Source organism: Oncorhynchus kisutch, linkage group LG8 (genome assembly GCF_002021735.2).
Source record: "Oncorhynchus kisutch isolate 150728-3 linkage group LG8, Okis_V2, whole genome shotgun sequence".
Taxonomy (NCBI): Eukaryota; Metazoa; Chordata; class Actinopteri; order Salmoniformes; family Salmonidae; genus Oncorhynchus; species Oncorhynchus kisutch.
In genome coordinates, this window is record NC_034181.2 from 2,138,799 (window position 1) to 2,160,720 (window position 21,922).

General features: G+C 47.9%; 1 protein-coding gene across 1 annotated transcript in view; it reads right to left on the reverse strand.

Moving 5' to 3' along the window:
• tmem8b (transmembrane protein 8B) overlaps positions 1 to 21,922 on the reverse strand; it is a 222,202-nt gene that overhangs the window by 151,205 nt on the left and 49,075 nt on the right. The gene's annotated exons all lie outside the window — the stretch shown is intronic.

Consider the following 21,922-nt stretch of genomic DNA (forward strand, 5'->3'; position numbering starts at 1 on the left):
ATTATCCAGCGATCATGCACTGTTTACCAGGTGGCAGGGCTACCGACGTTAAGGCTAATCTGATGATGGTGCTGGCTAAAGCTAAAACTGGCGAGTGTAGAGAGTATAGAGATATTGTTATCCACGTCGGCACCAACGATGTTAGGATGAAACAGTCAGAGGTCACCAAGTGCAACATAGCTTCAGCGTGTAAATCAGCGAGAAAGATGTGTCGACATCGAGTAATTGTCTCTGGCCCCCTCCCAGTTAGGGGGAGTGATGAGCTCTACAGCAGAGTCTCACAACTCAATCGCTGGTTGAAAACTGTTTTCTGCCCCTCCCAAAATATAGAATTTGTAGATAATTGGCCCTCTTTCTGGGACTCACCCACAAACAGGACCAAGCCTGGTCTGCTGAGGAGTGACGGACTCCATCCTAGCTGGAGTGGTGCTCTCATTTTATCTTCCAACATAGACAGGGCTCTAACTCCTCTAGCTCCACAATGAAATACAGTGCAGGCCAGGCAGCAGGCTGTTAGCCAGCCTGCCAGCTTAGTGGAGTCTGCCACTAGTACAGCTCAGCTATCCCCATTGAGACCGTGTCTGTGCCTCGACCTGGGTTGGGCAAAAACTAAACATGGCGGTGTTCGCCTTAGCAATCTCACTAGGATAAAGACCTCCTCCATTCCTGTCATTATTGAAAAAGATCATGATATTTCAATTTACAACAAAAGAAAATACGTTTTCGTCTTTTCAGCTTCTGGTCATGAAATCTATGCAGCCTACTCAATCACTTTTTATAGCTACTGTTTACAGGCCTCCTGGGCCATATACAGCGTTCCTCATTGAGTTCCCTGAATTCCTATCGGACCTTGTAGTCATAGCAGATAATATTCTAATCTTTGGTGACTTTAATATTCACATTGAAAAGTCCACAGACTCACTCCAAAAGGCTTTCGGAGCCATCATCGACTCAGTGGGTTTTGTCCAACATGTCTCTGGACCCACTCACTGTCACAGTCATACTCTGGACCTAGTTTTGTCCCATGGAATAAATGTTGTGGATCTTAATGTTTTTCCTCATAATCCTGGACTATCGGACCACAAATTTATTACGTTTCCAATTGCAACAAATAATTTGCTCAGACCCTAACCAAGGAGCATCAAAAGTCGTGCTATAAATACACAGACAACACAAAGATTCCTTGATGCCCTTCCAGACTCCCTCTGCCTACTCAAGGATGTCAGAGGACAACAATCAGTTAACCACCTAACTGAGGAACTCAATTTAACCTTGTGCAATACCCTAGATGCAGTTGCACGCCTAAAAACTAAAAACATTTCTCATAAGAAACTAGCTCGCTGGTATACAGAAAATACCCGAGCTCTGAAGCAAGCTTTCAGAAAATTGGAACGGAAATGGCGCCACACCAAACTGGAAGTCTTCCGACTAGCTTGGAAAGACAGTACTGTGCAGTATCAAAGAGCCCTTACAGCTGCTCGATCATCCTATTTTTCCAACTTAATTGAGGAAAATAAGAACAATCCAAAATGTATTTTTGATACTGTCACAAAGCTAACTAAAAAGCAGCATTCCCCAAGTGAGGATGGCTTTCACTTTAGCAGTGATAAATTCACAAACTTCTTTGAGGGAAAGGATCATGATTATTAGAAAGCAAATTACTGACTCCTCTTTAAATCTGCGTATTCCTTCAAAGCTCAGTTGTCGTGAGTCTGCACAACTCTGCCAGGACCTAGGATCAAGAGAGACACTCAAGTGTTTTAGTACTATATCACTTGACACAATGATGAAAATAATCATGGCCTCTAAACCTTCAAGCTGCATACTGGACCCTATTCCAACTAAACTACTGAAAGAGCTGCTTCCTGTGCTTGGCCCTCCTATGTGGAACATAATAAACGTCTCTCTATCCACCGGATGTGTATCAAACTCACTAAGTGGCAGTAATAAAGCCTCTCTTGAAAAAGCCAAACCTTGACCCAGAAAATATTAAAAACTATCGGCCCATATCGAATCATCCATTCCTCTCAAAAATTTAAGAAAAGGCTGTTGCACAGCAACTCACTGCCTTCCTGAAGACAAACAATGTATACGAAATGCTTCAGTCTGGTTGTAGACCCCATCGTAGCACTGAGACTGCACTTGTGAAGGTGGTAAATTACCTTTTAATGGCATCAAACCGAGGCTCTGCATCTGTCCTCGTGCTCCTAGACCTTAGTGCTGCTTTTGATACCATCGATCACCACATTCTTTTGGAGAGATTGGAAACCCAAATTGGTCTACACGCACAAGTTCTGGCCTGGTTTAGATCTTATCTGTCGGAAAGATATCAGTTTGTCTCTGTTAATGGTTTGTCCTCTGACAAATCAACTGTAAATTTCGGTGTTCCTAAAGGGTTCCGTTTTAGGACCACTATTGTTTTCACTATATATTTTACCTCTTGGGGATGTCATTCGAAAACATAATGTTAACTTTCACAGCTGTACATTTCAATGAAACATGGTGAAGCCCCAAAATTGCCCTCGCTAGAAGCCTGTATTTCAGACATAAGGAAGTGGACGGCCGCAAACTTTCTACTTTTAAACTCGGACAAAACAGAGATGCTTGTTCTAGGTCCCAAGAAACAAAGAGATCTTCTGTTGAATCTGACAATTACTCTTAATGGTTGTACAGTCGTCTCCTATAAAACTGTGAAGGTCCTCGGCGTTACTCTGGACCCTGATCTCTCTCTTTTAAAAAAAAAATTTTTTTACAAACATATCAAGACTGTTTCAAGGACAGCTTTTTTCCATCTAAGTATCGTTGCAAAGATCAGAAACTTTCTGTCCAAAAATGATGCAGAACTTTCCGGCTACCTGGATAAAGCACTAAATTAACTTCAGTTAGTGCTAAATACGGCTGCTAGAATCCTGACTAGAACCAAAATATTTGATCATATTACTCCAGTGCTAGCCTCCCTACACTGGCTTCCTGTCAAGGCAAGGGCTGATTTCAAGGTTTTACTGCTAACCTACAAAGCATTACATGGGCTTGCTCCTACCTATCTCTCTGATTTGGTCCTGCCGTACATACCTACACGTACTCTACGGTCACAAGACGCAGGCCTCCTAATTGTCCCTAGAATTTCTAAGCAAACAGCTGGAGGCAGGGCTTTCTCCTATAGAGCTCCATATATATGGAACGGTCTGCCTACCAATGTGAGAGACGCAGACTCGGTCTCAACCTTTAAGTCTTTACTGAAGACTCATCTCTTCAGTGGGTCATATGATTGAGTGTAGTCTGGCCCAGGAGTGTGAAGGTGAACGGAAAGGCTCTGGAGCAACGAACCGCCCTTGCGGTCTCTGCCTGGCCGGTTCCCCTCTTTCCCACTGGGATTCTCTGCCTCTAACCCTATTACAGGGGCTGAGTCACTGGCTTACTGGTGCTCTTTCATGCCATCCCTAGGATGGGTGCGTCACTTGAGTGGGTTGAGTCACTGATGTGATCTTCCTGTCTGGGTTGGCGCACCACCTTGGGTTGTGCTGTGGCGGAGATCTTTGTGGGCTATACTCGGCCTTGTCTCAGGATGGTAAGTTGGTGGTTGAAGATATCCCTCTAGTGGTGTGGGGGCTGTGCTTTGGCAAAGTGGGTGAGGTTATATCCTTCCTGTTTGGCCCTGTCCGGGGTTATCATCGGATGGGGCCACAGTGTCTCCTGACCCCTCCTGTCTCAGCCTCCAGTATTTATGCTGCAGTAGTTTATGTGTCGGGGGGCTAGGGTCAGTTTGTTATATCTGGAGTACTTCTCCTGTCTTATCCGGTGTCCTGTGTGAATTTAAGTATGCTCTCTCTAATTCTCTCTTTCTTTCTCTCTTTCTTCCTCTCTCGGAGGACATGAGCAGTAGGACCGTGCCTCAGGACTACCTGGCATGATGACTCCTTGCTGTCCCCAATCCACCTGGCCGTGCTGCTGCTCCAGTTTCAACTGTTCTGCCTTCGGCTATGGAACCCTGACCTGTTCACCGGACGTGCTACCTGTCCCAGACCTGCTGTTTTCAACTCTCTAGAGACAGCAGGAGCGGTAGAGATACTCTTAATGATCAGCTATGAAAAGCCAACTGACATTTACTCCTGAGGTGCTGACCTGTTGACCCTCTGCAACCACTGTGATTATTATTATTTGACCATGCTTGTCATTTATGAACATTTGAACATCTTGGCCATATTCTGTTATAATCTCCACCCGGAACAGCCAGAAGAGGACTGGCCACCCCACATAGCCTGGTTCCTCTCTAGGTTTCTTCCAAGGTTTTGGCCTTTCTATGGAGTTTTTCCTAGCCACCGTGCTTCTACACCTGCATTGCTTGCTGTTTGGGGTTTTAGGCTGGGTTTCTGTACACCACTTTGAGATATCAGCTGATGTACGAAGGGCTATATAAATACATTTGATTTGATTTACCCTCAAGCCATAAGACTCCTGAACACCTAATCAAATGGCTACCCAGACAATTTGCATTGACCCCCACCCGCCCCCCACCTTTACACTGCTGCTACTCTCTGTTATTATCTATACATAGTCACTTTACCTCTAGCTACATGTACATATTACCTCAATTACCTCAACAAACCGGTGCCCCCGCACATTGACTCTGTACCAGAACCTCCTGTATATAGCCTCCACATTGTCTCTGTACCGTAACACCCTGTATATAGCCTCCACATTGACTATGTACCGGTACCCCCTGTATATAGCCTCCACATTGACTCTGTACAGTAACACCCTGTATATAGCTTCCACATTGACTCTGTACCGTAACACCCTGTATATAGCCTCCACATTGACTCTGTACCGGTACCCCCTGTATATAGCCTCCACATTGACTCTGTACCGTAACACCCTGTATATAGCCTCCACATTGACTCTGTACCGGTACCCCCCTGTATATAGCCTCCACATTGACTCTGTACCGGTACCCCCTGTATATAGCCTCCACATTGACTCTGTACCGTAACACCCTGTATATAGCCTCCACATTGACTCTGTACCGGTACCCCCCTGTATATAGCCTCCACATTGACTCTGTACCAGAACCACCTGTATATAGCTTCCACATTGACTCTGTACCGTAACACCCTGTATATAGCCTCCACATTGACTCTGTACCGGTACCCCCTGTATATAGCCTCCACATTGACTCTGTACCGTAACACCCTGTATATAGCCTCCACATTGACTCTGTACCGGTACTCCCCTGTATATAGCCTCCACATTGACTCTGTACCAGAACCACCTGTATATAGCCTCCACATTGACTCTGTACCGTAACACCCTGTATATAGCCACCACATTGACTCTGTACTGGTACCCCCTGTATATAGCCTCCACATTGACTCTGTACCGGTACCCCTGTATATAGCCTCCACATTGACTCGGTACCATAACACCCTGCATATAGCCTCCACATTGACTCTGTACCGGTACCCCCTGTTTTTAGCCTCCACATTGACTCTGTACTGTAATAACCTGTATATAGCCTCCACATTGACTCTGTACCATAACACCCTGTATATAGCCTCCACATTGACTCTGTACCGGTACCCCCTGTTTTTAGCCTCCACATTGACTCTGTACCGTAATACCCTGTATATAGCCTCCACATTGACTCTGTACCGTAACACCCTGTATATAGCCTCCACATTGACTCTGTACCATAACACCCTGTATATAGCCTCCACATTGACTCTGTACCATAACACCCTGTATATAGCCTCCACATTGACTCGGTACCATAACACCCTGCATATAGCCTCCACATTGACTCTGTACCGGTACCCCCTGTTTTTAGCCTCCACATTGACTCTGTACTGTAATAACCTGTATATAGCCTCCACATTGACTCTGTACCATAACACCCTGTATATAGCCTCCACATTGACTCTGTACCGGTACCCCCTGTTTTTAGCCTCCACATTGACTCTGTACCGTAATACCCTGTATATAGCCTCCACATTGACTCTGTACCGTAACACCCTGTATATAGCCTCCACATTGACTCTGTACCATAACACCCTGTATATAGCCTCCACATTGACTCTGTACCATAACACCCTGTATATAGCCTCCACATTGACTCGGTACCATAACACCCTGCATATAGCCTCCACATTGACTCTGTACCGGTACCCCCTGTTTTTAGCCTCCACATTGACTCTGTACTGTAATAACCTGTATATAGCCTCCACATTGACTCTGTACCATAACACCCTGTATATAGCCTCCACATTGACTCTGTACCGGTACCCCCTGTTTTTAGCCTCCACATTGACTCTGTACCGTAATACCCTGTATATAGCCTCCACATTGACTCTGTACCGTAACACCCTGTATATAGCCTCCACATTGACTCTGTACCATAACACCCTGTATATAGCCTCCACATTGACTCTGTACCATAACACCCTGTATATAGCCTCCACATTGACTCGGTACCATAACACCCTGCATATAGCCTCCACATTGACTCTGTACCGGTACCCCCTGTTTTTAGCCTCCACATTGACTCTGTACCGTAATACCCTGTATATAGCCTCCACATTGACTCTGTACCGTAACACCCTGTATATAGCCTCCACATTGACTCTGTACCATAACACCCTGTATATAGCCTCCACATTGACTCTGTACCATAACACCCTGTATATAGCCTCCACATTGACTCGGTACCATAACACCCTGCATATAGCCTCCACATTGACTCTGTACCGGTACCCCCTGTTTTTAGCCTCCACATTGACTCTGTACTGTAATAACCTGTATATAGCCTCCACATTGACTCTGTACCATAACACCCTGTATATAGCCTCCACATTGACTCTGTACCGGTACCCCCTGTTTTAGCCTCCACATTGACTCTGTACCGTAATACCCTGTATATAGCCTCCACATTGACTCTATACCGTAACACCCTGTATATAGCCTCCACATTGACTCTGTACCATAACACCCTGTATATAGCCTCCACATTGACTCTGTACCGCAACACCCTGTATATAGCCTCCACATTGACTCTGTACCGCAACACCCTGTATATAGCCTCCACATTGACTCTGTACCGCAACACCCTGTATATAGCCTCCACATTGACTCTGTACCGTAATACCCTGTATATAGCCTCCACATTGACTCTGTACCGTAACACCCTGTATATAGCCTCCACATTGACTCTGTACCGCAACACCCTGTATATAGCCTCCACATTGACTCTGTACCGCAACACCCTGTATATAGCCTCCACATTGACTCTGTACTGGTACCCCCTGTATATAGCCTCCACATTGACTCTGTACCGTAATACCCTGTATATAGCCTCCACATTGACTCTGTACCGCAACACCCTGTATATAGCCTCCACATTGACTCTGTACCGCAACACCCTGTATATAGCCTCCACATTGACTCTGTACTGGTACCCCCTGTATATAGCCTCCACATTGACTCTGTACCGTAATACCCTGTATATAGCCTCCACATTGACTCTGTACCGCAACACCCTGTATATAGCCTCCACATTGACTCTGTACCGCAACACCCTGTATATAGCCTCCACATTGACTCTGTACCGCAACACCCTGTATATAGCCTCCACATTGACTCTGTACCGCAACACCCTGTATATAGCCTCCACATTGACTCTGTACCGGTACCCCCTGTATATAGCCTCCACATTGACTCTGTACTGTAACACCCTGTATATAGCCTCCACATTGACTCTGTACCGCAACACCCTGTATATAGCCTCCACATTGACTCTGTACCGGTACCCCCTGTATATAGCCTCCACATTGACTCTGTACCGCAACACCCTGTATATAGTCTCCACATTGACTCTGTACCGTAATACCCTGTATATAGTCTCCACATTGACTCTGTACCGTAATACCCTGTATATAGCCTCCACATTGACTCTGTACCGTAACATCCTGTATATAGTCTCCACATTGACTCTGTACCGTAATACCCTGTATATAGCCTCCACATTGACTCTGTACTGGTACCCCCTATATATAGTCTCCACATTGACTCTGTACCGTAATACCCTGTATAATGCCTCACTATTGTTATTTTATTGTCGCTCCTTATTATTATTATTTGTTATTTTTCTTATTTATTTTTTTACCCTAGTTTATTTGAGTAAATATTTTAAAACTTGATTGAATATCAGACACTGTAATGTGCCCTTATACCTGTGTCTTTACACATTAATCAATCTGGTCTTTTCTTTCTGCTTGGGATCCACTGTCACCACACAGCTTCAGTCTTCTCTTTCTGCTTGGGATCCACAGTCACCACACAGCTTTGGGGCTTTATGTGAGGAAGACCCACAAACAAATTGGTTTCACTGCACATAGTTTTCATGGGTCTTGTTTCGTGTGCACCTGCCGACATGACCAGGCTAAATGCATGGGCAGCACGGATATTCTTCGAAAAGGTGAAATTTGGAAAAAGACCTACACCTCTTAGAGTTATTAGGTTAGGGTTAGGTGTCATAGACCTACACCTCTTAGAGTTATTAGGTTAGGGTTAGGGTTAGGGTTAGGTGTCATAGACCTACACCTCTTAGAGTTATTAGGTTAGGGTTAGGGTTAGGGTTAGGTGTCATAGACCTACACCTCTTAGAGTTATTAGGTTAGGGTTAGGGTTAGGGTTAGGTGTCATAGACCTACACCTCTTAGAGTTATTAGGTTAGGGTTAGGGTTAGGGTTAGGTGTCATAGACCTACACCTCTTAGAGTTATTAGGTTAGGGTTAGGGTTAGGGTTAGGTGTCATAGACCTACACCTCTTAGAGTTATTAGGTTAGGGTTAGGGTTAGGGTTAGGTGTCATAGACCTACACCTCTTAGAGTTATTAGGTTAGGGTTAGGGTTAGGTGTCATAGACCTACACCTCTTAGAGTTATTAGGTTAGGGTTAGGGTTAGGGTTAGGTGTCATAGACCTACACCTCTTAGAGTTATTAGGTTAGGGTTAGGGTTAGGGTTAGGTGTCATAGACCTACACCTCTTAGAGTTATTAGGTTAGGGTTAGGGTTAGGTGTCATAGACCTACACCTCTTAGAGTTATTAGGTTAGGGTTAGGGTTAGGGTTAGGTGTCATAGACCTACACCTCTTAGAGTTATTAGGTTAGGGTTAGGGTTAGGGTTAGGTGTCATAGACCTACACCTCTTAGAGTTATTAGGTTAGGGTTAGGGTTAGGGTTAGGTTTCATAGACCTACACCTCTTAGAGTTATTAGGTTAGGGTTAGGGTTAGGTGTCATAGACCTACACCTCTTAGAGTTATTAGGTTAGGGTTAGGGTTAGGGTTAGGTGTCATAGACCTACACCTCTTAGAGTTATTAGGTTAGGGTTAGGGTTAGGTGTCATAGACCTACACCTCTTAGAGTTATTAGGTTAGGGTTAGGGTTAGGGTTAGGTGTCATAGACCTACACCTCTTAGAGTTATTAGGTTAGGGTTAGGGTTAGGGTTAGGGTTAGGGTTAGGGTTAGGGGTAGGGTTAGGGTTAGGGTTAGGGGTAGGGTTAGGGTTAGGTGTCATAGACCTACACCTCTTAGAGTTATTAGGTTAGGGTTAGGGTTAGGGTTAGGTGTCATAGACCTACACCTCTTAGAGTTATTAGGTTAGGGTTAGGGTTAGGTGTCATAGACCTACACCTCTTAGAGTTATTAGGTTAGGGTTAGGGTTAGGTGTCATAGACCTACACCTCTTAGAGTTATTAGGTTAGGGTTAGGGTTAGGGTTAGGGTTAGGGTTAGGGGTAGGGTTAGGGTTAGGGTTAGGGTTAGGGGTAGGGTTAGGGTTAGGTGTCATAGACCTACACCTCTTAGAGTTATTAGGTTAGGGTTAGGGTTAGGGTTAGGGTTAGGGTTAGGTGTCATAGACCTACACCTCTTAGAGTTATTAGGTTAGGGTTAGGGTTAGGGTTAGGGTTAGGGTTGTCATAGAAACTGCAGAAGCTCTTTCCTCTTTTTTTTCTTTTTTGGAATTTTACCCCAATTTCGTGGTATCCAATTGTTAGTAGTTACTATCTTGTCTCATCGCTACAACTCCCGTACGGGCTCGGGAGAGACGAAGGTCGAAAGCCATGCATCCTCCGAAACACAACCCAACCAAGCCTCACTGCTTCTTAACACAGCGCGCATCCAACCCGGAAGCCAGCCGCAGGAAACACCGTGCACCTGGCGACCTGGTTAGTGTGCCCTGCGCCCGGGCCGCCACAGGAGTCGCTGGTGTGCGATGAGACAATGATATCCCTACCGGCCAAGCCTTCCCTAACCCAGATGACGCTAGGCTTGTGTGTCGCCCCACGGACCTCCCAGTCGCAGCCGGCTGCGACAGAGCCTGGGCGCGAACCCAGAGTCTCTGGTGGCACAGCTAGCGATGCAGTGCCGTAGATCCCTGCGCCACCCGGGAAGCCCTAGAAAATGGTATTTTTGATACTATATAGAAATCACAATGTTTTACTTGCATGTGAATCTGAACAATTTGACAACCTATGGGCCTGATGTTGTCACACTGTCACATCTGCTCCTGCTACTCCCTCTGGTGTTCATCCGGTGTCTTCTTGACCTGCAGTTACTCCCCCTGTACACTCTCTCTCTCCCTCCATCTCTGTGTGATTGGAGACAGGTGTACTGGAGACAGAGCAGATCCCTACCAGCTGCAACTCGTTCCATAATCAAGACCTCTACAAAATACTCAGTTCTGCCACTTCCACTCTGCCCGATCGTAATCTCTGCTCAGTCAGATCATGATTCTGGCCATTTCTTTTATTCAAGATCCCGTTTCCCTGACACCGTTTATCCTCTCATTGCAGTTTACCGCTCGGTCTCTGGCTCCTGTCTCCACATCTCACCACCACTACCTTGGATTCCCCTCAGGACCTGTTTACCCTGTTCTACTCAGCCAACTCCAACCTCAGTCTCCACATCTCACCACCACTACCTTGGATTCCCCTCAGGACCTGTTTACCCTGTTCTACTCAGCCAACTCCAACCTCAGTCTCCACATCTCACCACCACTACCTTGGATTCCCCTCAGGACCTGTTTACCCTGTTCTACTGTTTACCCTGTTGTTTCTCTTACATGTGATTACTGATAGAGTCACAGGAAATAAAACTGTCCCATAACAGATTATTTACATTCAGATTATTTACAGAGTAAAACTTAAAATAGAACGGTATCGACTGCAAGGCGCGTGGTCAAATTATGTTATTGACTGTACGTTTGTTTTACTCCATGTGTAACTCTGTGTTGTTGTTTACTCCATGTGTAACTCTGTGTTGTTGTTTACTCCATGTGTAACTCTGTGTTGTTGTTTACTCCATGTGTAACTCTGTGTTGTTGTTTCTGTCGAACTGCTTTGCTTTATCTTGGCCAAGTCACAGTTATAAATGAGAACTTGTTCTCAACTGGCCTCCCATGTTAAATAAAGGTGAAATAAAATACAAATGTGCTGCTGATGAATAGGCATAACACAAACTCATCATTACATTGTCTTTCTAATTTAATTCAACCTCTTCACCCTCCTTATCATTCAGTTAGGACTAATTTAAATTAAGTTGTGAAATAAGGTGCATTCATCCATTTGTTATTCATTCAGTGAGGGGAGAGGGACTCATTAGTGCCTGGCTGGGTACCAACATCCTACAGAACATTGTCTTGGAGCCTGGCTGGGTCCCAACATCCTGCAGAACATTGTCTTGGAGCCTGGCTGGGTACCAACATCCTGCAGAACATTGTATTGGAGCCTGGCTGGGTACCAACGTCCTACAGCACATTGTCTTGGAGCCTGTCTGGGTACCAACATCCTACAGAACATTGTCTTGGAGCCTGGCTGGGTACCAACATTCTACAGAACATTGTCTTGGAGCCTGGCTGGGTACCAACGTCCAACAGAACATTGTCTTGGAGCCTGGCTGGGTACCAACGTCCTACAGAACATTGTCTTGGAGCCTGGCTGGGTACCAGGGTCCTACAGAACATTGTCTTGGAGCCTGGCTGGGTAACAGGGTCCTACAGAACATTGTCTTGGTGCCTGGCTGGGTACCAACATCCTACAGAACATTGTCTTGGAGCCTGGCTGGGTAACAGGGTCCTACAGAACATTGTCTTGGTGCCTGGCTGGGTACCAACATCCTACAGAACATTGTCTTGGAGCCTGGCTGGGTACAGACGTCCTACAGCACATTGTCTTGGAGCCTGGCTGGGTACCAACGTCCTACAGAACATTGTCTTGGAGCCTGGCTGGGTACCAACGTCCTACAGATCATTGTCTTGGAGTCTGGCTGCGTACCAACATCCTACAGAACATTGTCTTGGAGCCTGGCTGGGTACCAACATCCTACAGAACATTGTCTTGGAGCCTGGCTGGGTACCAACATCCTACAGAACATTGTCTTGGAGCCTGGCTGGGTACCAACATCCTACAGAACATTGTCTTGGAGCCTGGCTGGGTACCAACATACTACAGAACATTGTCTTGGAGCCTGGCTGGGTACCAATGTCCTACAGAACATTGTCTTAGAGCCTGGCTGGGTACCAACGTCCTACAGACATTGTCTTATTGTCTTGGAGCCTGGCTGGGTACCAACGTCCTACAGAACATGGTCTTGGAGCCTGGCTGGGTACCAGGGTCCTACAGCACATTGTCTTGGAGCCTGGCTGGGTACCAACGTCCTACAGAACATTGTCTTGGAGCCTGGCTGGGTACCAACGTCCTACAGCACATTGTCTTGGAGCCTGGCTGGGTACCAACGTCCTACAGAACATTGTCTTGGAGCCTGGCTGGGTACCAACATCCTACAGCACATTGTCTTGGAGCCTGGCTGGGTACCAACGTCCTACAGAACATTGTCTTGGAGCCTGGCTGGGTACCAACATCCTACAGCACATTGTCTTGGAGCCTGGCTGGGTAACAGGGTCCTACAGAACATTGTCTTGGAGCCTGGCTGGGTACCAACGTCCTACAGAACATTGTCTTGGAGCCTGGCTGGGTACCAACGTCCTACAGATCATTGTCTTGGAGTCTGGCTGCGTACCAACATCCTACAGAACATTGTCTTGGAGCCTGGCTGGGTACCAACATCCTACAGAACATTGTCTTGGAGCCTGGCTGGGTACCAACATCCTACAGAACATTGTCTTGGAGCCTGGCTGGGTACCAACATCCTACAGAACATTGTCTTGGAGCCTGGCTGGGTACCAACATACTACAGAACATTGTCTTGGAGCCTGGCTGGGTACCAATGTCCTACAGAACATTGTCTTAGAGCCTGGCTGGGTACCAACGTCCTACAGACATTGTCTTATTGTCTTGGAGCCTGGCTGGGTACCAACGTCCTACAGAACATGGTCTTGGAGCCTGGCTGGGTACCAGGGTCCTACAGCACATTGTCTTGGAGCCTGGCTGGGTACCAACGTCCTACAGAACATTGTCTTGGAGCCTGGCTGGGTACCAACGTCCTACAGCACATTGTCTTGGAGCCTGGCTGGGTACCAACGTCCTACAGAACATTGTCTTGGAGCCTGGCTGGGTACCAACATCCTACAGCACATTGTCTTGGAGCCTGGCTGGGTACCAACGTCCTACAGAACATTGTCTTGGAGCCTGGCTGGGTACCAACATCCTACAGCACATTGTCTTGGAGCCTGGCTGGGTAACAGGGTCCTACAGAACATTGTCTTGGAGCCTGGCTGGGTACCAACGTCCTACAGAACATTGTCTTGGTGGGTTAAGTTAGAAATAGGTGGGAAAATACTAACATTTAGGAAAAGTCAGGAAAGGAACAGGACAGAATATCTTTTTTTCTGGCAGATAAAAAGAAAATTACCCAATCAAACGTCAGTGGCCGTTGGCTTATGGCAGCTCTAGTGATACATGTTTTCTCCTCCTCTCCAAGGTCTGTCTTCTCCTCTCTCCTGTTAAATGTCTGTTTTCTCCTCTCTCCTCTATCCTCTCTCCTCTTAGTTGTTTTCTGCTCTCTCCTCTCTTTCCTCTCTCCTGTTAAATGTCTGTTTTCCACCTCTCTCCTCTCTCTCCTCTCTTCTCCTCTCTCCTCTTAGAGGTCTGTTTTCCCACCTCTCTCCTCTCTCTCCTCTCTTCTCCTCTATCCTCTTAAGGTCTGTTTTCCACCTCTCTCCTGTCTTCTCCTCAATCCTCTCCTCTCTTAAAGGTCTGTCTTCTCCTCTCTCCTCTTCTATCCTCTCCTCTCCTCTCTTAAAGGTCTGTCTTCTCCTCTCTCCTCTTCTATCCTCTCCTCTCCTCTCTTAAAGGTCTGTCTTCTCCTCTCTCCTCTCTTCTCCTCTATCCTCTCCTCTCTTAAAGGTCTGTCTTCTCCTCTATCCTCTCCTCTCTCCTCTCTTCTCCTCTATCCTTTCCTCTCTTAAAGGTCTGTTTCTCCTCTCTCCTCTCTTGTCCTCTCTCCTTTTAAAGGTCTGTTTTCTCCTCTCTCCTCTCTCCTCTCTCCTCCTCTCTCCTCTTAAAGGTCTGTTTTCTCCTCTCTCTTCTCTCCTCTATCCTCTCTCCTCTTAGTTGTTTTCTGCTTTCTCCTCTCTTCTCTTAAAGGTCTGTTTTCCACCTCTCTCCTCTCTCCTCTCTTGTCCTCTCTCCTCTTAAAGGTCTGTTTTCTCCTCTCTTGTCCTCTCTCCTCTCTCCTCTTAAAGGTCTGTTTTCTCCTCTCTCCTCTCTCCTCTCTTGTCCTCTCTCCTCTTAAAGGTCTGTTTTCTCCTCTCTCCTCTCTCCTCTCTTGTCCTCTCTCCTCTTAAAGGTCTGTTTTCTCCTCTCTCCTCTCTCCTCTCTTGTCCTCTCTCCTCTTAAAGGTCTGTTTTCTCCTCTCTTGTCCTCTCTCCTCTCTCCTCTTAAAGGTCTGTTTTCTCCTCTCTTGTCCTCTCTCCTCTCTCCTCTTAAAGGTCTGTTTTCTCCTCTCTCCTCTCTCCTCTCTTGTCCTCTCTCCTCTCTCCTCTTAAAGGTCTGTTTACTGCTCTCTCCTCTCTCCTCTTAAAGGTCTGTTTTCTCCTCTCTTGTCCTCTCTCCTCTCTCCTCTTAAAGGTCTGTTTTCTCCTCTCTTGTCCTCTCTCCTCTCTCCTCTTAAAGGTCTGTTTTCTCCTCTCTTGTCCTCTCTCCTCTCTCCTCTTAAAGGTCTTTTTTCTCCTCTCTCCTCTCTCCTCTCTTGTCCTCTCTCCTCTCTCCTCTTAAAGGTCTGTTTACTGCTCTCTCCTCTCTCCTCTTAAAGGTCTGTTTTCTCCTCTCTTGTCCTCTCTCCTCTCTCCTCTTAAAGGTCTGTTTTCTCCTCTCTCCTCTCTCCTCTCTTGTCCTCTCTCCTCTTAAAGGTCTGTTTTCTCCTCTCTTGTCCTCTCTCCTCTCTCCTCTTAAAGGTCTGTTTTCTCCTCTCTTGTCCTCTATCCTCTCTCCTCTTAAAGGTCTGTTTTCTCCTCTCTCCTCTCTCCTCTCTTGTCCTCTCTCCTCTCTCCTCTTAAAGGTCTGTTTTCTCCTCTCTCCTCTCTCCTCTCTTGTCCTCTCTACTCTCTCCTCTTAAAGGTCTGTTTTCTCCTCTCTCCTCTCTCCTCTCTTGTCCTCTCTCCTCTCTCCTCTTAAAGGTCTGTTTTCTCCTCTCTCCTCTCTTGTCCTCTCTCCTCTCTCCTCTCTTGTCCTCTCTCCTCTCTCCTCTTAAAGGTCTGTTTTCTCCTCTCTTGTCCTCTCTCCTCTCTCCTCTTAAAGGTATTTTTTCTCCTCTCTCCTCTCTCCTCTCTTGTCCTCTCTCTCCTCTCTCCTCTTAAAGGTCTGTTTACTGCTCTCTCCTCTCTCCTCTTAAAGGTCTGTTTTCTCCTCTCTTGTCCTCTCTCCTCTCTCCTCTTAAAGGTCTGTTTTCTCCTCTCTCCTCTCTCCTCTCTTGTCCTCTCTCCTCTTAAAGGTCTGTTTTCTCCTCTCTTGTCCTCTCTCCTCTCTCCTCTTAAAGGTCTGTTTTCTCCTCTCTTGTCCTCTATCCTCTCTCCTCTTAAAGGTCTGTTTTCTCCTCTCTCCTCTCTCCTCTCTTGTCCTCTCTCCTCTCTCCTCTTAAAGGTCTGTTTTCTCCTCTCTCCTCTCTCCTCTCTTGTCCTCTCTCCTCTCTCCTCTTAAAGGTCTGTTTTCTCCTCTCTCCTCTCTCCTCTCTTGTCCTCTCTCCTCTCTCCTCTTAAAGGTCTGTTTTCTCCTCTCTCCTCTCTCCTCTCTTGTCCTCTCTCCTCTCTCCTCTTAAAGGTCTGTTTTCTCCTCTCTCCTCTCTTGTCCTCTCTCCTCTCTCCTCTTAAAGGTCTGTTTTCTCCTCTCTCCTCTCTTGTCCTCTCTCCTCTCTTGTCCTCTCTCCTCTCTCCTCTTAAAGGTCTGTTTTCTCCTCTCTCCTCTCTCCTCTCTCCTCTCTCCTCTCTCCTCTCCTCTCCTCTCTCCTCTTAAAGGTCTGTTTTCTCCTCTCTTGTCCTCTATCCTCTCTCCTCTTAAAGGTCTGTTTTCTCCTCTCTCCTCTCTCCTCTCTTGTCCTCTCTCCTCTCTCCTCTTAAAGGTCTGTTTTCCTCCTCTCTCCTCTCTCCTCTCTTGTCCTCTCTCCTCTCTCCTCTTAAAGGTCTGTTTACTGCTCTCCTCCCCTCTCCTCTCTTCTCTTAAAGGTCTGTTCTCTCATCTCTACTCTTAAAGACATGCTTCCCCGGGGAATGGTTGGTTGGTTGGTCTCAGCCTGGGCCTCGTTTCTCTGACAGGTAATAACTCAAGCTGCTGCTCCCCCCCCCCCCTCCTTCTCCCCACTCCCTACCTTCCCCCCTCACTCGCTCTCCCTCTTCCCCCCCTCCTTCCCTACCCCCCCCTCCCCACTCCCTACCTCTTCCTCTTTCTCCCCCCCACTCCCTACCTCCCCCCACTCCCTACCTCTCCACCCCTCTCCCTCTTTCTCCCCCCCACTCCCTACCTGTCCGCCCCACTCCATACCTCTCCCTCTCACACCATACCTCTCCCTCTTCTCCCCCCCACTCCCTACCTCCCCCCACTCCATACCTCTCCCCTCACACCATACCTCTCCGCCTCACTCCATACCTCTCCGCCTCACTCCATACCTCTCCCCTCACTCCATACCTCTCCCTCACACCATACCTCTCCCCTCACTCCATACCTCTCCCCTCACACCATACCTCTCCCCTCACACCATACCTCTCCCTCTTTCTTCCCCTCACTGTGGCCTGCTGAGATAATGTCATTCTCTATACCTCTCTCCTCCCTCTGCCCCCCTCTCTCCTCTGATCTCCCCTCCCTCTACCCCCTCTCTCCCTCTCTCTCCCCTCCCTCTGCCCCCTCTCTCCTCCCTCTTCCCCTTCTCTCCCCCCTGATCTACCCTTCTCTCCCCCTCTCTCCCTCCCTCTGCCCCTCTCTCCCCTCTCTCCTCCCTCTGCCCCCTCTCTCCCCCTCTCTCCCCTCCCTCTGCCCCCTCTCTCCTCCCTCTGCCCCCTCTCTCCTCCCTCTCCCCCTCTCACCCCTGATCTCCCCTCCCTCTGCCCCCTCTCTCCTCCCTCTGCCCACTCTCACCCTTGATCTCCACTCCCTCTGCCCCCTCTCTACCCCCTCTCTCCCTCTCTCTCCCCTCCCTCTGCCCCCTCTCTCCTCCCTCTTCCCCTTCTCTCCCCCCTGATCTACCCCTCTCTCCCCCCCTCTCCCCTCCCTCTGCCCCCTCTCTCCTCCCTCTGCCCCCTCCCTCCCCTCTCTCCCCTCCCTCTGCCCCCTCTCTCCTCCCTCTGCCACCTCTCACCCCTGGTCTCCCCTCCCTCTGCCCCCTCTCCTCCCTCTGCCCCCTCTCCTCCCTCTGCCCCCCTCTCAACCCTGATCTCCACTCCCTCTGCCCCTCTCTCCTCCCTCTGCCCACTCTCACCCCTGATCTCCACTCCCTCTGCCCCCTCTCTCCTCCCTCTGCCCCTCTCTCCCTCCCTCTGCCCCCTCTCCCCTCCCTCTGCCCCCTCTCTCCTCCCTCTGCCCCCTCTCACCCCTGATCTCTCCTTTCTCTGGCCCCTCTTACTGACCCCTCTACCCTCCCCCTTCTCCTCTCTCCCCTGATCTCCCCTCCCTCTGCCCCCTCTCTCCTCCCTTTTCCCCTCCCTCTCCACTGATCTCCCCTCTCTCCTCCCTCTGCCTCCTCTCTCCCCTGATCTCCCCTCCCTCTGCCCCCTCTCTCCTCCCTCTGCCCCCTCTCTTCCCCTCTCTCCCCTGATCTCTCCTCCCTCTGCCTCCTCTCTCCCCTGATCTCCCCCTTTCTCATCTGAGAGATGTTACCAGGGACTTTCATCCCAATTGGGAGGAGGCTGTGACCTCTACTGTTTCTGTGCCATATTGTGTTATTTTAAAGAGACACCTATTTATCAGTGTTATATCAGAGAGGAGCCCAACAAACAAACCAAGGCTGTGTCCCAAATGGTACCCTCACAGGGCTCTGGTCAACAGTAGTACACTACATAGGGAACAGGGTGCTGTTTGGGAGGCAGGCCCACCCACAGGCATAGTAGCAGAGCTCAGAGTGGCTGATTATAAGAGCTAGCTGTACAGTGCCATTCTGGGGGAATCTGTTCAAGATCCACTGACTTGGTCTGTCTGGGGGATTCTGGGGGATTTTGTTCAAGATCCACTGACTTGTTCTGTCTGGGGGATTTTGTTCAAGATCCACTGACTTGTTCTGTCTGGGGGATTCTGGGGGATTTTGTTCAAGATCCACTGACTTGTTCTGTCTGGGGGATTCTGGGGGATTTTGTTCAAGATCCACTGACTTGTTCTGTCTGGGGGATTCTGGGGGATTTTGTTCAAGATCCACTGACTTGTTCTGTCTGGGGGATTCTGGGGGATTTTGTTCAAGATCCACTGACTTGTTCTGTCTGGGGGATTCTGGGGGATTTTGTTCAAGATCCACTGACTTGTTCTGTCTGGGGGATTCTGGGGGATTTTGTTCAAGATCCACTGACTTGTTCTGTTCTAAAGCATCTCAGAAAGCTTGTTCATTATAATTAACTCATCAACCTTCCCTTCACAGTGTCTTTCAGATTTACAATCATGCCCAGCGTGTCTGTCTGTCTGTCTGTCTGTCTGTCTGTCTGTCTGTCTGTCTGTCTGTCTGTCTGCCTGTCTGTCTGTCTGTCTGTCTGTCTGTCTGCCTGTCTGTCTGCCTGTCTGTCTGTCTGCCTGTCTGTCTGCCTGCCTGTCTGTCTGTCTGTCTGTCTGTCTGTCTGTCTGTCTGTCTGTCTGTCTGTCTGTCTGCCAGTCTGTCTGTCTGTCTGTCTGTCTGTCTGTCTGTCTGTCTGTCTGTCTGTCTGTCTGTCTGTCTGTCTGTCTGTCTGTCTGTCTGCCTGTCTGTCTGTCTGTCTGTCTGCCAGTCTGCCAGTCTGCCAGTCTGCCAGTCTGCCAGTCTGCCAGTCTGCCTGTCTGATGTCTGAGACAGAGCCTGTAATTGGTTGTATGATCATCCAACTGTGTCGCTGTGTGTTGTCATGTAGTGCAACACAGCCAGTCAAATCCTCTGTGGCCTTGTTACCGAACCATAGACTGACAGGGCTGCCAGTAAAATGATATGGAGCTGTGATCTGTGCACAATAGATCTGTTATCTATCTGGGGTCTGGGCTGTGGGATATCTGTTATCTATCTGGGGTCTGGGCTGTGGGATATCTGTTATCTATTGTGCTGGGGGTCTGGGCTGTGGGATATCTGTTATCTATCTGGGGTCTGGGCTGTGGGATATCTGTTATCTCTCTGGGGTCTGGGCTGTGGGATATCTGTTATCTATCTGGGGTCTGGGCTGTGGGATATCTGTTATCTATCTGGGGTCTGGGCTGTGGGATATCTGTTATCTATCTGGGGTCTGGGCTGTGGGATATCTGTTATCTATCTGGGGGTCTGGGCTGTGGAATATCTGTTATCTATTTGGGGTCTGGGCTGTGGGATATCTGTTATCTATTGTGCTGGGGGTCTGGGCTGTGGGATATCTGTTATCTATCTGGGGTCTGGGCTGTGGGATATCTGTTATCTATCTGGGGTCTGGGCTGTGTGATATCTGTTATCTATCTGGGGTCTGGGCTGTGGGATATCTGTTATCTATCTGGGGTCTGGGCTGTGGGATATCTGTTATCTATCTGGGGTCTGGGCTGTGGGATATCTGTTATCTATCTGGGGTCTGGGCTGTGGGATATCTGTTATCTATCTGGGGTCTGGACTGTGGGATATCTGTTATCTATCTGGGGTCTGGGCTGTGGGATATCTGTTATCTATCTGAGGTCTGGGCTGTGGGATATCTGTTATCTATCTGGGGTCTGGGCTGTGGGATATCTGTTATCTATCTGGGGTCTGGACTGTGGGATATCTGTTATCTATCTGGGGTCTGGGCTGTGGGATATCTGTTATCTATCTGGGGTCTGGACTGTGGGATATCTGTTATCTATCTGGGGTCTGGGCTGTGGGATATCTGTTATCTATTGTGCTGGGGGTCTGGGCTGTGGGATATCTGTTATCTATCTGGGGTCTGGGCTGTGGGATATCTGTTATCTATCTGGGGTCTGGGCTGTGGGATATCTGTTATCTATCTGAGGTCTGGGCTGTGGGATATCTGTTATCTATCTGTTCAAAACTGATGCTACTCTCTGATGGGAGTTGCACGATGCAAGGAGAAGATGAGGAAAGTGATCTGCATTTGTTAAATGTATGGTGTTTAAATAGCTCTCTCTCCCATTCTATTGACCTCTCTCTCCCATTCTATTGATCTCTCTCTCCCATTCTATTGATCTCTCTCTCCCCCATTCTATTGATCTCTCTCTCCCATTCTATTGATCTCTCTCTCTCCCATTCTATTGATCTCTCTCTCCCATTCTATTGATCTCTCTCTCCCATTCTATTGATCTCTCTCTCCCCCATTATATTGATCTCTCTCTCCCATTCTATTGATCTCTCTCTCCCATTCTATTGATATCTCTCTCTCCCATTCTATTGATCTCTCTCTCCCATTCTATTGATCTCTCTCTCTCCCATTCTATTGATCTCTCTCCCCCATTCTATTGATCTCTCTCTCCCCCATTCAATTGATCTCTCTCTCCCATTCTATTGATCTCTCTCTCCCATTCTATTGATCTCTCTCCCCCATTCTATTGATCTCTCTCTCCCATTCTATTGATCTCTCTCTCCCATTCTATTGATCTCTCTCCCCCATTATATTGATCTCTCTCTCCCCCATTCTATTGATCTCTCTCTCCCATTCTATTGATCTCTCTCTCCCATTGATCTCTCTCTCTCCCATTCTATTGATCTCTCTCTCTCCCATTCTATTGATCTCTCTCTCCCATTCTATTGATCTCTCTCTCCCATTCTATTGATCTCTCTCTCCCCCATTCTATTGATCTCTCTCTCCCCCATTCTATTGATCTCTCTCTCCCATTCTATTGATCTCTTTCTCTCCCTATATTATTTCTCTCTCCATACAATAACCACTCACACTGTGACGTTGCGGTCAGGTTAGGGTTAGATGTACTCACACTGTGACGTTGCGGTCAGGTTAGGGTTAGATGTACTCACACTGTGACGTTGCGGTCAGGTTAAGGTTAGATGTACTCACACTGTGACGTTGCGGTCAGGTTAGGGTTAGATGTAATCACACTGTGACGTTGCGGTCAGGTTAAGGTTAGATGTACTCACACTGTGACGTTGCGGTCAGGTTAGGGTTAGATGTACTCACACTGTGACGTTGCGGTCAGGTTAGGGTTAGATGTACTCACACTGTGACGTTGCGGTCAGGTTAAGGTTAGATGTACTCACACTGTGACGTTGCGGTCAGGTTAAGGTTAGATGTACTCACACTGTGACGTTGCGTCAGGTTAAGGTGAGATGTACTCACACTGTGACGTTGCGGTC